The following is an 11,848-nucleotide window of genomic DNA, read 5'->3' as shown; positions in this document are numbered from 1 at the left end:
TTTTTGGGGGGGCGGAACTCACACAAGTGCCATTCTTAGCTGCACTAGGGGCAAATATAATATTGAATGACAGAAACCAGACATATAAGAATGAATAACAGATGTTTCCCTAAAAAATTCAATAAAATAAAAACTATAGCTGGAAAAATGAGGAAACCATTTGATTTTGAGAACGATGGAGAATTAGAACTAGAGAGAGATAAGAGAATGTCTTATAGAATGTGAGAAAACTTCTCTTTCTTGATCTGAGTATTGGTTACATGTGTGTTTATTTTACACTAATTCATCCAACTGCACATTTGTATTTTTTTTTTTTGCCCTTTTGTGTAGGTCTACTTAATTAGAACATGTATTAAAGACATAGATAAAAATCGATCTTATAAATGCCAGAAAAAGGCCACCTGTATTTAGAAAGTTAATTAATAAATAATTATTAGGTATCTCATCTCACTCCATAAAGTAAATTTAAAGTGTATTAGGGCAGCCCGGGTGGCTCAGTGGTTTAGCGCCACCTTCAGCCCAGGGCCTGATCCTGGAGACCCGGAATCGAGTCCCACGGCAGGCTCCAAGCAGGAGCCTCTGCCTGTGTCTCTGCCTCTCTCTCTCTCTCTTTCTGTGTCTCTCATGAATAAATAAATAAAATCTTAAAAAAAAATAAACTGTAATAAAGATTTAAACATGAACTGAAACAAAAATATAAGATTTATATACTTGATCATCAAAGAATCAAAATGAGAATATATTAATATAAATATAATATAAATATATATATTTAATGGCTAAATATGGTAACATTTAATCCTCAATATATTGCTATGCATGATATATAGGTAAATCTTTCAAGTCATAATAAAATGTTTAAGGGACTCCATTGAAAACTGAGCAAATTATTTGAAAGTATAGACAAACTTTTAAATCAGGTAATATCTCTATGTAGAGCTGTAGAGCAAAAAGTAACTCATCATATGCTGAGAGAAGTTACAATTGACTTAAACACTTTGGAAATTTTTGCATTACTAGTAAATTTAAACACTTTCCCAGTCCACTGACAGGTATGTGCTCTAGAGAAATTCTTGCAGTTGTTTGCCTAGGATAAATGTTAAAGAATGTAGCAACGTTGTTTATAATTATAGATAGGAAGAACCCAAATGTTCATTACAAATTAAATGGATAAATAAATTAACATCTATTTATATAGATAACAGAACAAAGGAACACACTGCAGTTATATATGTATCATTTTTCAAAGAGTGATTAGTACACAAGAAATGGACATAAAAATTCTACACCATACTTTTAAGATATTTTTGTTCCGAAGAGGGAAAGAGAGGCAGAGTTGCAGTTGAAAGGAAATATTGGAAGAAGCAGGTTTTGTTGTTTTTGTTGTGACTTGTAATAGGAACTGCTCTATCACATTTGAATAATATAAGAAATGATCTAGTAGAAAGGGGCAGAGGAGAGAAGTTATAATTTCAGTGATGAAGGAACAGAGTTTGTGAGAGGTGATGGGTTTCAGAGGATATGCTGAGATTACCCAAGTGTTCTATCTAGTAAATGGCAGAATGAAGATATTAGCTCTTTCTTTCCTGGTGGTCTGCTTTAGGTGGCTGGATTCACTTCCCCTTCTGCTTATTGTTGGTTTAAATATCAATGGTAGCAATTATCTCTTTAGTCTTTTTATTAGCCTATAGTATCAAGAGATTGTAAGTAATGGTTTCACACACAGGGCTCTAAGCCTCCGGCTGCTTTTCACATCTCTGTGCTATGTAGCTCTGTATTCTTGAATCAAATAAAATATATCTTCTATTGCTATGACTCAGTCCTCATTCATAATTAGAGAGTGAATAATACAGTGGTTAAGAGTTGGGCTTTTAGGATAGACCTACCTGAGTCTGAATCTGATTCAGTCACTTCCTATCTGAACATAATAAGCAATTTAAATGTTTATAAGCCTCACTTTCTTGACCTATAAAATGAAAGCATCTACTGAAAAACTATGAAAACTAATAAGCACCTATCTCATAAGAATGTTGTGAAGAGAGAAGTGCCATTATGTATGCAGTGCTTAAAATAGTAGTACATAATGAGCTCATAATACATCTTAGTTATTACTTCATAAAACTCTAGGTGTCCACTGACCTTAGTGGGAATGAGGTATATAGCCGTCCTCAGTTTTAGTTAGAATGAAAAATAAGCATTTGTGTCACCTTGGCCAAGCGATTTATCATCTCTAGACACCCATTTTTGACTGTCATATGGGGAGATGGATCTACTAATCTGGGGTACATTGAAATTTAAGAGAAGAAAGCCTAGACATTTAAGCAGAGTATTTGCTAACTCTAGGAGATTAGTTGTAGTGATTGGATTACAAATAATATAATTTATTGACATTATGCCTATCTCTTTAACATGTAATTTAATAATACAACCCTTAGATTTTTACTACTTTTAAGTTACAAACTTCTGATAAAACTTTTCTTCACCTGTTCCTTAATTTTCACAGCTGGCATTACTTAAGTCTCTGCTGAAAGCTATTGGAATTTCTCCCCAAATGGGTAGAGGGAGGATACACAATCTGCAAATAATTTCAAGTGTATCATTGTCTCCCCATTATGTCCAGAGACCTTCTTACAGATCCATGAACCCAATGTTAAGTATTTCTGCCTTGAATTTTTTATTCCTATTTGTCATGTGGTAAAATACATATAAAATTTACTATCATAAACATTTTAAGTGTACAGTTCAGTGATATTAACTGCATTTATATTATATATAATGCAGTTATCACCACCCTCCATTCACGGAACTCTTTTATCTTGAAAAACTAAAACTCTGCACCCATTAAATAACTTCCTGTGATTCCCTCCTCCCAACATCTGGCAACTACAATATTAGTTTCTTCCAGTTTAGTCTTACCTTTTCCTACACGCCCCCCAGACTCTGATAACCATGATTCTATTCTTTGGAACAGTGAATTTGGCTTTCCCCCACCTTAGATAATACATATAAGTGAGATCATGCAATATTAGTCTTCTTGTATCTGTCTTATTTCACTGAGCATAATGTCCTTCAGGTTTATCTGTGTTGTCACAAATTGAAGGATTTCTTTCTTTTTTAAGGGAATATTATATTATTGTGCATGTTTATGTGTATTTGATATATATGCCTATCACATTTTCTTTATCCATTCATCTACTGTCACTTAGATAGTTTACATATCTTGTTTTTTTATGAATAGTGCTGCAATGAACATGGGAATGCAAATATATCTCTGAGCTAGCAATTTTATTTCTTTTGGATATATATCCGTATGTGAGATTATTGGATCATATGGTAGTTTTATATTTATTTTTTCAGGTAATACCGTATTGTTAGTATAATGGCTTTACTAGTTTACATTCCACCAATAGTATACATGTGTTTCCTTTTCTCTACATCCCCACTAACATCTATTTTCTTTTAATTTCTTTAATAATAGCAATTTGAACAGGTGTGGAATGATATTTCATTGTGGTTTTGATTTGCATTTCCTCTATGATTAGTAATGCTGAGCATCCTTTCATATACCTGTTGGCCATTTCCATGTGTTTTTCAGAAAATAAATGTCTATTCAGGTACTTTGCCCATTTTTTAATTGGGATTTTTGTTGTTTTTTTTTTTGTTTGTTGTTTTTGTTTTGTTTTGCTATTGAGTTGTAAAAGTTGTTATACATTTTGGATGCTACCTCCTTGGAAACATAAGGTTTGCTAGTGTTTTCTCCCATTCCAAAATTTGCTTTTATATTATGTGGACCATTTCCTTTGCTATGTAGAAACTTTTTAGTTTAATATAAATATTTGCTCTTGTTGTCTGTGCTTTTAGTGTCATCTCTAAAAAATCACTGCCAATACCAATGTCAAGCTTTTCCTGTGTGTTTTCTTCCAGGAGTTTTATTGTTTCTAATATAACATTTAAATCGTAGTCCATTTTGAGTTGATTTTTGTGTGTGGTGTTAGATAGGGGTCCAGTTTCATTCTTTTACATGTGGATATCCAGTTTTCCCAACATTATTTATTGAAAAACTGCCCCATCTTCATTGTATATTCTCATCACTTTTGTTTAAAATTAGTTTACTGTGAATTTGTGAATTTAATTCTGGGTTCTCTAGTCTGTTCTATATATCTATATGTCTGTGGTTTCTTTTTTTTTTTTTTTTTTTTTTGCTGGTATCATACTGTTTTGATTACTATAGTTTATATATTTTGAAATTAGGAAGTGTGATGCCTCCAGGTTTGTTCTTGCTCAAAATAGGTTGAGTTATGCAGGGTCTTTTGTGGTTCCAAATTAATTTTAGCATTTTTTTTGTTTACATAAAAGATGTCATTGGAATTTTGATTGGATTGCATAGAATCTACAGATTGATTTGGGTAGTAAGGGCATTTTAATACTTTTGTCTCCAAATCCATGAACATAGGATACTTTTCCATTTATTTGTGTCTTCTTCAATTTCTTTCATCAGTGCTTTATAGTTTTCAGTGAACAGGTCTTTTACCTTCTTGGTTAAATTTATATCGAACCTAAGTATTTTATTCTTTTTGATATTTTAATGAATGGGATTGTTTTCTTAATATCTTTTGGGTAGCACACTTTATAAAAATGCGACTAATTTTTTGTATGTTAATTTTGTAACCTGAAATTTTACTGAACTTATGTACTAGGTCATACTTTTTTTTTTTAATTTTAGATTGCATTTATTCATGAGAAAGAAGCAGAGACATAGGCAGAGGGAGAAGAAGACTCCTCATGAGGACCCTGATGTGGGATTCAATTCCAAGACCCTGGGATCACAACCTAAGCCAAAGGCAGATGCTCAACCACTGAGCCACTCAGGCATCCCCCAGATCAAACTTTTTTGATAGAGTCTCTAAGGTTTTCTATATAAAAGATTATGTTATCTGCAAACAGAGACAATTTTACTTGTCTCTTCCCATTTGGATACCTATTATTCTAATTGGTTCGGGAATGAAAGAGGAAGGAAGAAAACACAGACACAAGATTCTGCAGTTTAACTCCATGCTGCTACAAAAGTGGAAGGCTGATCTGAGCCTTGCACTGAATTGAAAAAGTGGCCTAGATCTAGTATATGAATCCCAACAATTTAATCCCACTTATGTGTGATGTTATCTCATCTGGCTTCTTTAAAACTAGTTCATTTGGAAATAAGGTCTGTCCTTTTCCTACATGATTGGTATGAGAATCAAAAATTACACTGTGTATAATACATATAAAACAACAATATAAATCATGAAATGTTTTGCCCATATGTATCTATGCTGCTTTATTATCATCTGTTATGTTTTTAAATCCTTATCTGTTTCCTATGGGCATGACTTAGAAGAAAGAAATGAAACAGACTTTGTAACAGTGTTCATTGATTTGTCCATCTGAGTGAATAGTTCATCTTCCTATAGAATTCATATTCAGGAATGAGGCCAACGTAGGAATATCCCATATATCAGAAAAAGGGCACTTAACTGGGGTAAAGAATGTGGTATATGTGTCAGAGGAGTAGATGTCTATCTGGTTCTTTCTAAATGAATTCAAGAGCAGATTGCTGGTCAAGGGCTAGAAGGGACCTGACAGGGTGAAGCAGTAGCCCTGGAAAGTCTGCTTTCATGTCCATATTTTATTTGTAGCATGATACAAACCATAGGTAAAAATTTATCTCAATACTTTTTTGGTATAATGTTCTTGGTATGCATATTGGAAGGTGGAATGTTTGTCAGTAGGTTTCTAATCCATATTGTTTTATGTATTCTCATGGAACATCATTTTATAAAGGTGAAGTCCTTTCTTGCATATGCTATTCTTCTAAGACTTAAGTACTCCATCTTAACACTTGTTGGGAAAGAAAGCACTTTGTGTGCCGAAGCACTGGAAGAAAGGATTGAAAAAGGGAAAGGAGAAGTCTTTCTCTAATAATCTTGTGATAAATCATGCATCTGAATTGCTTTATGATTTTGTTATGGAAATGATGAACTTCTCCTAAATGGATTGCAATATGCCCTACATTGCTGTTTTCATTTCCTTACTTTGCACATAAATGAATGTCCCATTATAATTGATGGGAACTTACTTAATGTTGACATGAATGTGTTTTTAATGAAAACTGTTGATATGGTTTTGTCAGTTCTTAAAATGATTTTTTCCCCCATAGTCAGTGGGAGGAAGAATAAAAAGCCATTATGTTAGGCAGAAATCCTAGGGCCTTTTCTCCAACAAGATATTTTTGGCTTTGGATACTTTCCCCTGTCATTTTAGACATTCTAACAACCCAGAGACTGCTACAAAGCTGAGTGAAGTGAGATTGTAATAAAAGCAAGGAAATGGATTTCTTTCAGTCACCCTAAAACTGCTTTCAGAAAGAAAATAGTAGTTTTATTTTTAAATTGAAAAGACCATCTTAATTACTACTTAGTTCAATAGGGCCTTAATCCTTCTTAAAAATTCAGAGAAAACATACTAAATCTGGACTAAGAGTTAAACTTAATGAATTGAAGGCAAAAATGCATTTTATATTTCCCTGCAGATTTCATTATGGTGACGGTAAAGGGGAAAAGATATAAACCAATGAAGATTGAGAAAATGAGTTTAGCCAGCAATGGGGCCAATATGCCAACAGAGTCCTAGAAGGTATAAATGGGCAGTAGATGATTATTGACTGATTAACCAGATTAAAAGGAGCCTTATGTGATATAATAGATTGGAGTGACTGCCTACAGAAAAGAATGGCAAGGAGAAGCAAAGTTTACTGGATAGAAATTTAAAAAATGGGGCTTGATGGCACAGATTACCAAGGAAAATAGGGGTGAGGCTTCAAGCAAAAACCAGAGAGATTAGTTGAAAGTCTGTCAAAATTGTGAGAACCATGGGCATACTCCTTTATCCATTTGCCTTACCCTCAATCTCAGAGTCATTTAACCAATCCAGCCCACCTCCTTAGAAGATGTAGTTCTCTACAAATATTTTACATAAGAGCCTTTGGATTTCTGGATGGAATGGCAGAAGAGGGGGGCATAGAGGGCTAAGGTGACAAAATGAAAACACAGAGATGAGATGGAAGCTGAAAACTGAGTGATGAAATATTTTAGCACCTTCTATCACACTGCAATTCTTCTCTATCCTCCCTCATTTGGATCCTGGAAGATAGTTTTGTTTTTGTGCTTTTTTTTTTTTCCAAAGCATTGAATTTCTCCAGACCTATCTTTAAAAAAAAAAAAAAATCTGAAATGTGGGATCTTCCTTCAAAAGATCTCCCTCTCCACCCAAATACCTAAAGTTCAGGACCTCTAGTCAACATGTCCCCTCTATTAACTTGAGCTTCTAGCCAGATTTCCATTGTTTTATTCTTAATTATAAATGAGGAATCAATGATTACCATATGCTTGAGAGTGCTTACATGAATGGAAAGGGCATTTAGAAGTAAAGTTGAATAAAATAATACAGGAAGCAAATGAAAAAAATGCAATTAATAACTTCAGATATCACATTAATTACACTGAAGGAAAACACCACTAAAATATCCAGAATAAAAAGATCATGTGAAATTTTAAAACTAATAATTAAAGTAGCAGAACAATGGTAAAAGGCTTTGAATATAAGTTCAAAGAAATCTTCTAGAAGACAGAACAAACAAAGATGAAGAAGGGAACAAGAAGACTAGATCCAAAGAGGTCCAGCTACAGGAGATAACAGGAATATTAAAGAAATAAAAGGGGAAATGGAGTTATAGAAATTTAAAATTAATATATAAAAATGCATAAGAAATATAAATTTGCCAGACTGAATTTTGTGTATTTTCTGACCAACATAGTATTAAGTGGGCAGTACTTTGAATGATAAAAAGCCCACAGCAAGCCAAATCCTTATGTAATTACAGGCTACCAGGAATAAAGAGAAACACCCAAAAGCATCCCAGAGGGGTAAAAGAAACATCACACACAAAAGGAATGAGAGTGTAAAGAACTTTATTTTTTCCAAGAACCACTCAGGATTTTGGAATAAAATGGAATAAGGATTTCAAAACCTGAGGAATATTTATTTCAACCAAGAATTTGATACACTGGCAACTATCGATCAATAAAAAATTAATATATTATTAGACCTTTGGAAAATAACAAATATTTGCCTACAATATAACCTAAGTTTCCTAGGCCTAAGCAGAGCAGGAACAACAGAGGGAGAGGTCTCCAGAAACATATGGAAATGTGAAAACCGTTTTGGACTATGTTAGACCTCTAAGAAGAATACTGATGTATTTATGGCAGATTTGTTTGTAAAGATTCAATAAGAGAAAAAAGTTTTAGCAGAGAACAATACTAGGATGATCTGTGAAAGGTATTTCTAGAATTATAATAATGTAAATAAAAACTATTTACATAAAAATACGGACATATTTAGTTTAAGAATGGGGTATTGGATGTTATGTGGAAGTATTGGAAAGCCTAGTTTTCAACAACCATAAGGGTCAGTAAATATGATCTAAACATATTAATTGAAAAGTACTAATTATAAGACATCATTTGGAAATAAGAAGACAAAGAATTGGAGGTTGTAGGTAAAAACTGACTGTGGTGGCCTCTGAAGATCAGGACAGATAACTGGAGGGAGCTGAAGCAGAGGGTTATTGTATTTTGTTGTACACATCTTAGTACTATTTGATATTTCAAATGTTTAAAAATCATAACTTTGATAAAAATGAAAATTAAACAAAAAATAAAGTACTGATAATATTGAGGTTATATTTGGATTTTAGACCAGCAAAAACAATTCATGGATAGGACTCTGGCAAATAGACTGCTCTCTCATATGAATTATATGTTTCTAGCTCACTTTGAAGTCAGTGATCATGAATAAGTGACTAAATATATTAATTACTTTAATATATTTAAATATTTCTATAGCAGGCTTGGTTAGAATCAGAACTCTGTTATACTATAATATTACTGAGAGCCTGCCCTAATCTGAGGAATATCAAGTGTATAACCTTATGATTTATTCAGACATGAGCCTTGATCATTGATCCTAGTAACGTGAGCGTGTCTTCATCCCTTCCTCCTTGGGACAGTGCATACAGTCAAGCTTAAAGATCAGGGTGGGTTAATGTCACTACGTTTGTTTGGAGAATTGAAATAAGCTAACTAATTATATATCTCAAAACCTGTTTGTATGTAGATTATGCTATTCTAAAAACCCAGGAAGTTTTTCAGAATTGTTCTTCTGGGTCAACTATTTACCAGCATGGATCATTGATAGAAAATTTGTGCACATTGAATTTTAGTTTATACTTGATCTCAAAACAGAAAAATGTGGTTTTTCTCCCTCCCCAATCTTTTTCTTTCAGAAAGCATAAAAATGTTTCCATAGGTTCTGATAACTGAGTTCCACTGAATTATACATTACTGTGGAGGGCGATAGAAACAGAACTCCAATTTTATCAGTCAACTCTAGAAAAGACTGAATAGACAGTATAAAAAACATTTGTCAAGATTAGTTTTTCCTTCCGTTTCTGCTGAATGATGAGAAATTCCCTTATTCTTTGTTCTACGACATTTACTCACCACAGTGGAATCAATCAAATTATGTTTTACCTTCCTTTATGTGTTTTTTTTTTTATAATCATAATGGTCAGACGTGAGAAGTCTAGACCAATGAACAAACGTAAAGTTTCCATTTCTAGGATAAAGAGAAGCTGTAACTCAGAAATCAAAAACTGATCCTCAGGGTAAATCCAGTCAAAGATGGTGGCTTGTTTAACCAGAAAGGCTTTCCTGTCTCTATCCCTTCCTCCCCCCAAATTTAAATAATAGCAATCATACAAAAGTCAGGTCTTATATTAAAAATACAGATTCCTGACTTCTCTTAGAAAACCAAAAGACTTGACTAAATAGGTCTATCCTTGTAGCAATGGGTAGTGGCTTTCCTTTGTAAAATGGCCTAAACTCAATTCATTTGCCACATTTCACTCACTTATATTATCTATCTGGCTCCTAAAGGCATTTAACTTTTTACTACCATAGTGAAATACCAAAATACCAAAGCCAACAACAAAAAATAATTTCTGAAGGTAGTGATTAGATTAAGGATAAAGGATATAGTGCTTATCACCCATTATTGATATTGTGTCCTGTACCATACTTGTTCAATAATTTGTTCTGTTTTCTCATTGATCAAGAAATGTCTGAGTGTCTGAGTCTTGATTTTTGGCTCAGTTAACGATCTCATGGTCATACAGTTAAGCTCTGTGTCATGCTCCAAGCTGGGTGTGGAGCCTGCTGAAGAGTCTCTCTCTCTCTCCCTCTTCCTCTACCCTTCCCCTCTTTCCCCACCCCCATCTCTCTTTCTTACTCTCTCCTTTTCTTTAAAAAATTGGAAAAATAAATGAGAAATAAATTCAATTGCCTCTGGTCCTTGTTAGTACAAAGGAAAACAGAAATGCAAAAAAAATATTTTCTTTGATTGTAGAATGGCATGTCTTTGATGTCTGCTTTCAGGAACGGAAAGCCATTGGTTATTCAGGATTGCTGTTCCTTTTTTCCTTATTTCTTCATATCTCTACTCCCATTCATTTGACCTTTCAAACCACACATTATTCCTCAAAGCATCCCTTTCCCCCCGGCCCCTTTGTCTCTCCCATATGTTTGTTCCAACAGGAATGTTGCTCTCCTGTATTTCATCAACCTACTTCGCAGCGTTCAGGTCAAAGTCATGTCTTTTTTCTAATAAAAGATTTTCTCTAACTCAGCCCTGAATGTTTCAGCTCACATGCACATACATATGCACAGACACACACACACCTTCCAGATATAATTAAATGCCCCTGCTTTCTGTTCCCATAACCTGAATTAACTATATTATACACAGTTGTTTACTTGCCTGTTTCCCCATACATAACTCTGGATTCCTTAGTGGAAGGAACACTGGGCATCATTCATTTTCATAGACTTAAGTTCTGAATGAAATCTTGGCACACAGGCATTATGCTTGTTAGTGAATAAACAGTAAAGGGCCTGAAATTCCATAGTTAAAGTGTAATCCATTTAGGGAAATTTTTGATTCCTGTTAAAATGCACGTAGACTTGTAAGAGGGACCATACCTGAACTTTTTTCAATCAATTAGACTTGAATGGGAATAATACCTGTAATAAGTTCTGTTAAAAAAGTTAAGAGAAGAGAAATATTTATAAGGAATAAATAGAATGAAGGGAAAGTGCCAAAAGTTTTCCTAGTTTTATGTACACATAGTTTTGTATCCTGCCTAGAGCCCTATGTGGAGAAATAATAGAAGCAAGAGTAGATTTAACCTAGATATTAACCATACCTGCCTTGTTATCATCATAGTCACTATCCTTTTCAAAACCAGATATGTAGAGTTTCCTGTGAAGGCTGAGACTAATAAATTTGCCCACAACTGTGTGGGCAGAAACCTTACCTAAGTTTGTATTATATGAATTCAACCAAAATATATTCAGTGATATTCCTAAGAAAAATGTCTCCTGGGTAATTTCTGAACTATAGATGAACAAATTATCAAATCCCAAAAGAATAGGTACTTTTCCATGTTTATGATTTGTCTTTCCTCTCACAATAACCAAATGAACATTATTTTAGAGTCTGATAGAGTGAATGTCACAATATTGAAATGTTTTCAGCTGGATTTGTCCTGCTTAGCCTGACTAAAAAGACACATGAAAATATCTATCCCAACTATAATTCTTTTCTAGTCCATGTACTCTAGACACATATACAGACACAACTTTTAAAATGCTGAAGTTTTGCTCGTTTTTTTTTTTTTTTAATGAAATGTTAT

At 33.6% G+C, this 11,848-nt stretch overlaps 1 long non-coding RNA gene across 1 annotated transcript; it reads left to right on the top strand.

Annotated features, from left to right (window-relative positions):
* The first annotated feature begins 2,146 nt into the window (after positions 1–2,146).
* On the top strand, positions 2,147–5,300 carry LOC144324639 (uncharacterized). Its single transcript, XR_013390072.1, has 2 exons — positions 2,147–2,282; positions 4,724–5,300. It is a non-coding gene; the product is annotated as an uncharacterized LOC144324639 (long non-coding RNA).
* Positions 5,301–11,848: the final 6,548 nt, after the last annotated feature.

Source organism: Canis aureus, chromosome 12 (genome assembly GCF_053574225.1).
Source record: "Canis aureus isolate CA01 chromosome 12, VMU_Caureus_v.1.0, whole genome shotgun sequence".
NCBI lineage: Eukaryota > Metazoa > Chordata > Mammalia > Carnivora > Canidae > Canis > Canis aureus.
Note: the sequence above shows the minus strand (reverse complement) of the source record. Positions and strands in the feature narration are given on the sequence as shown.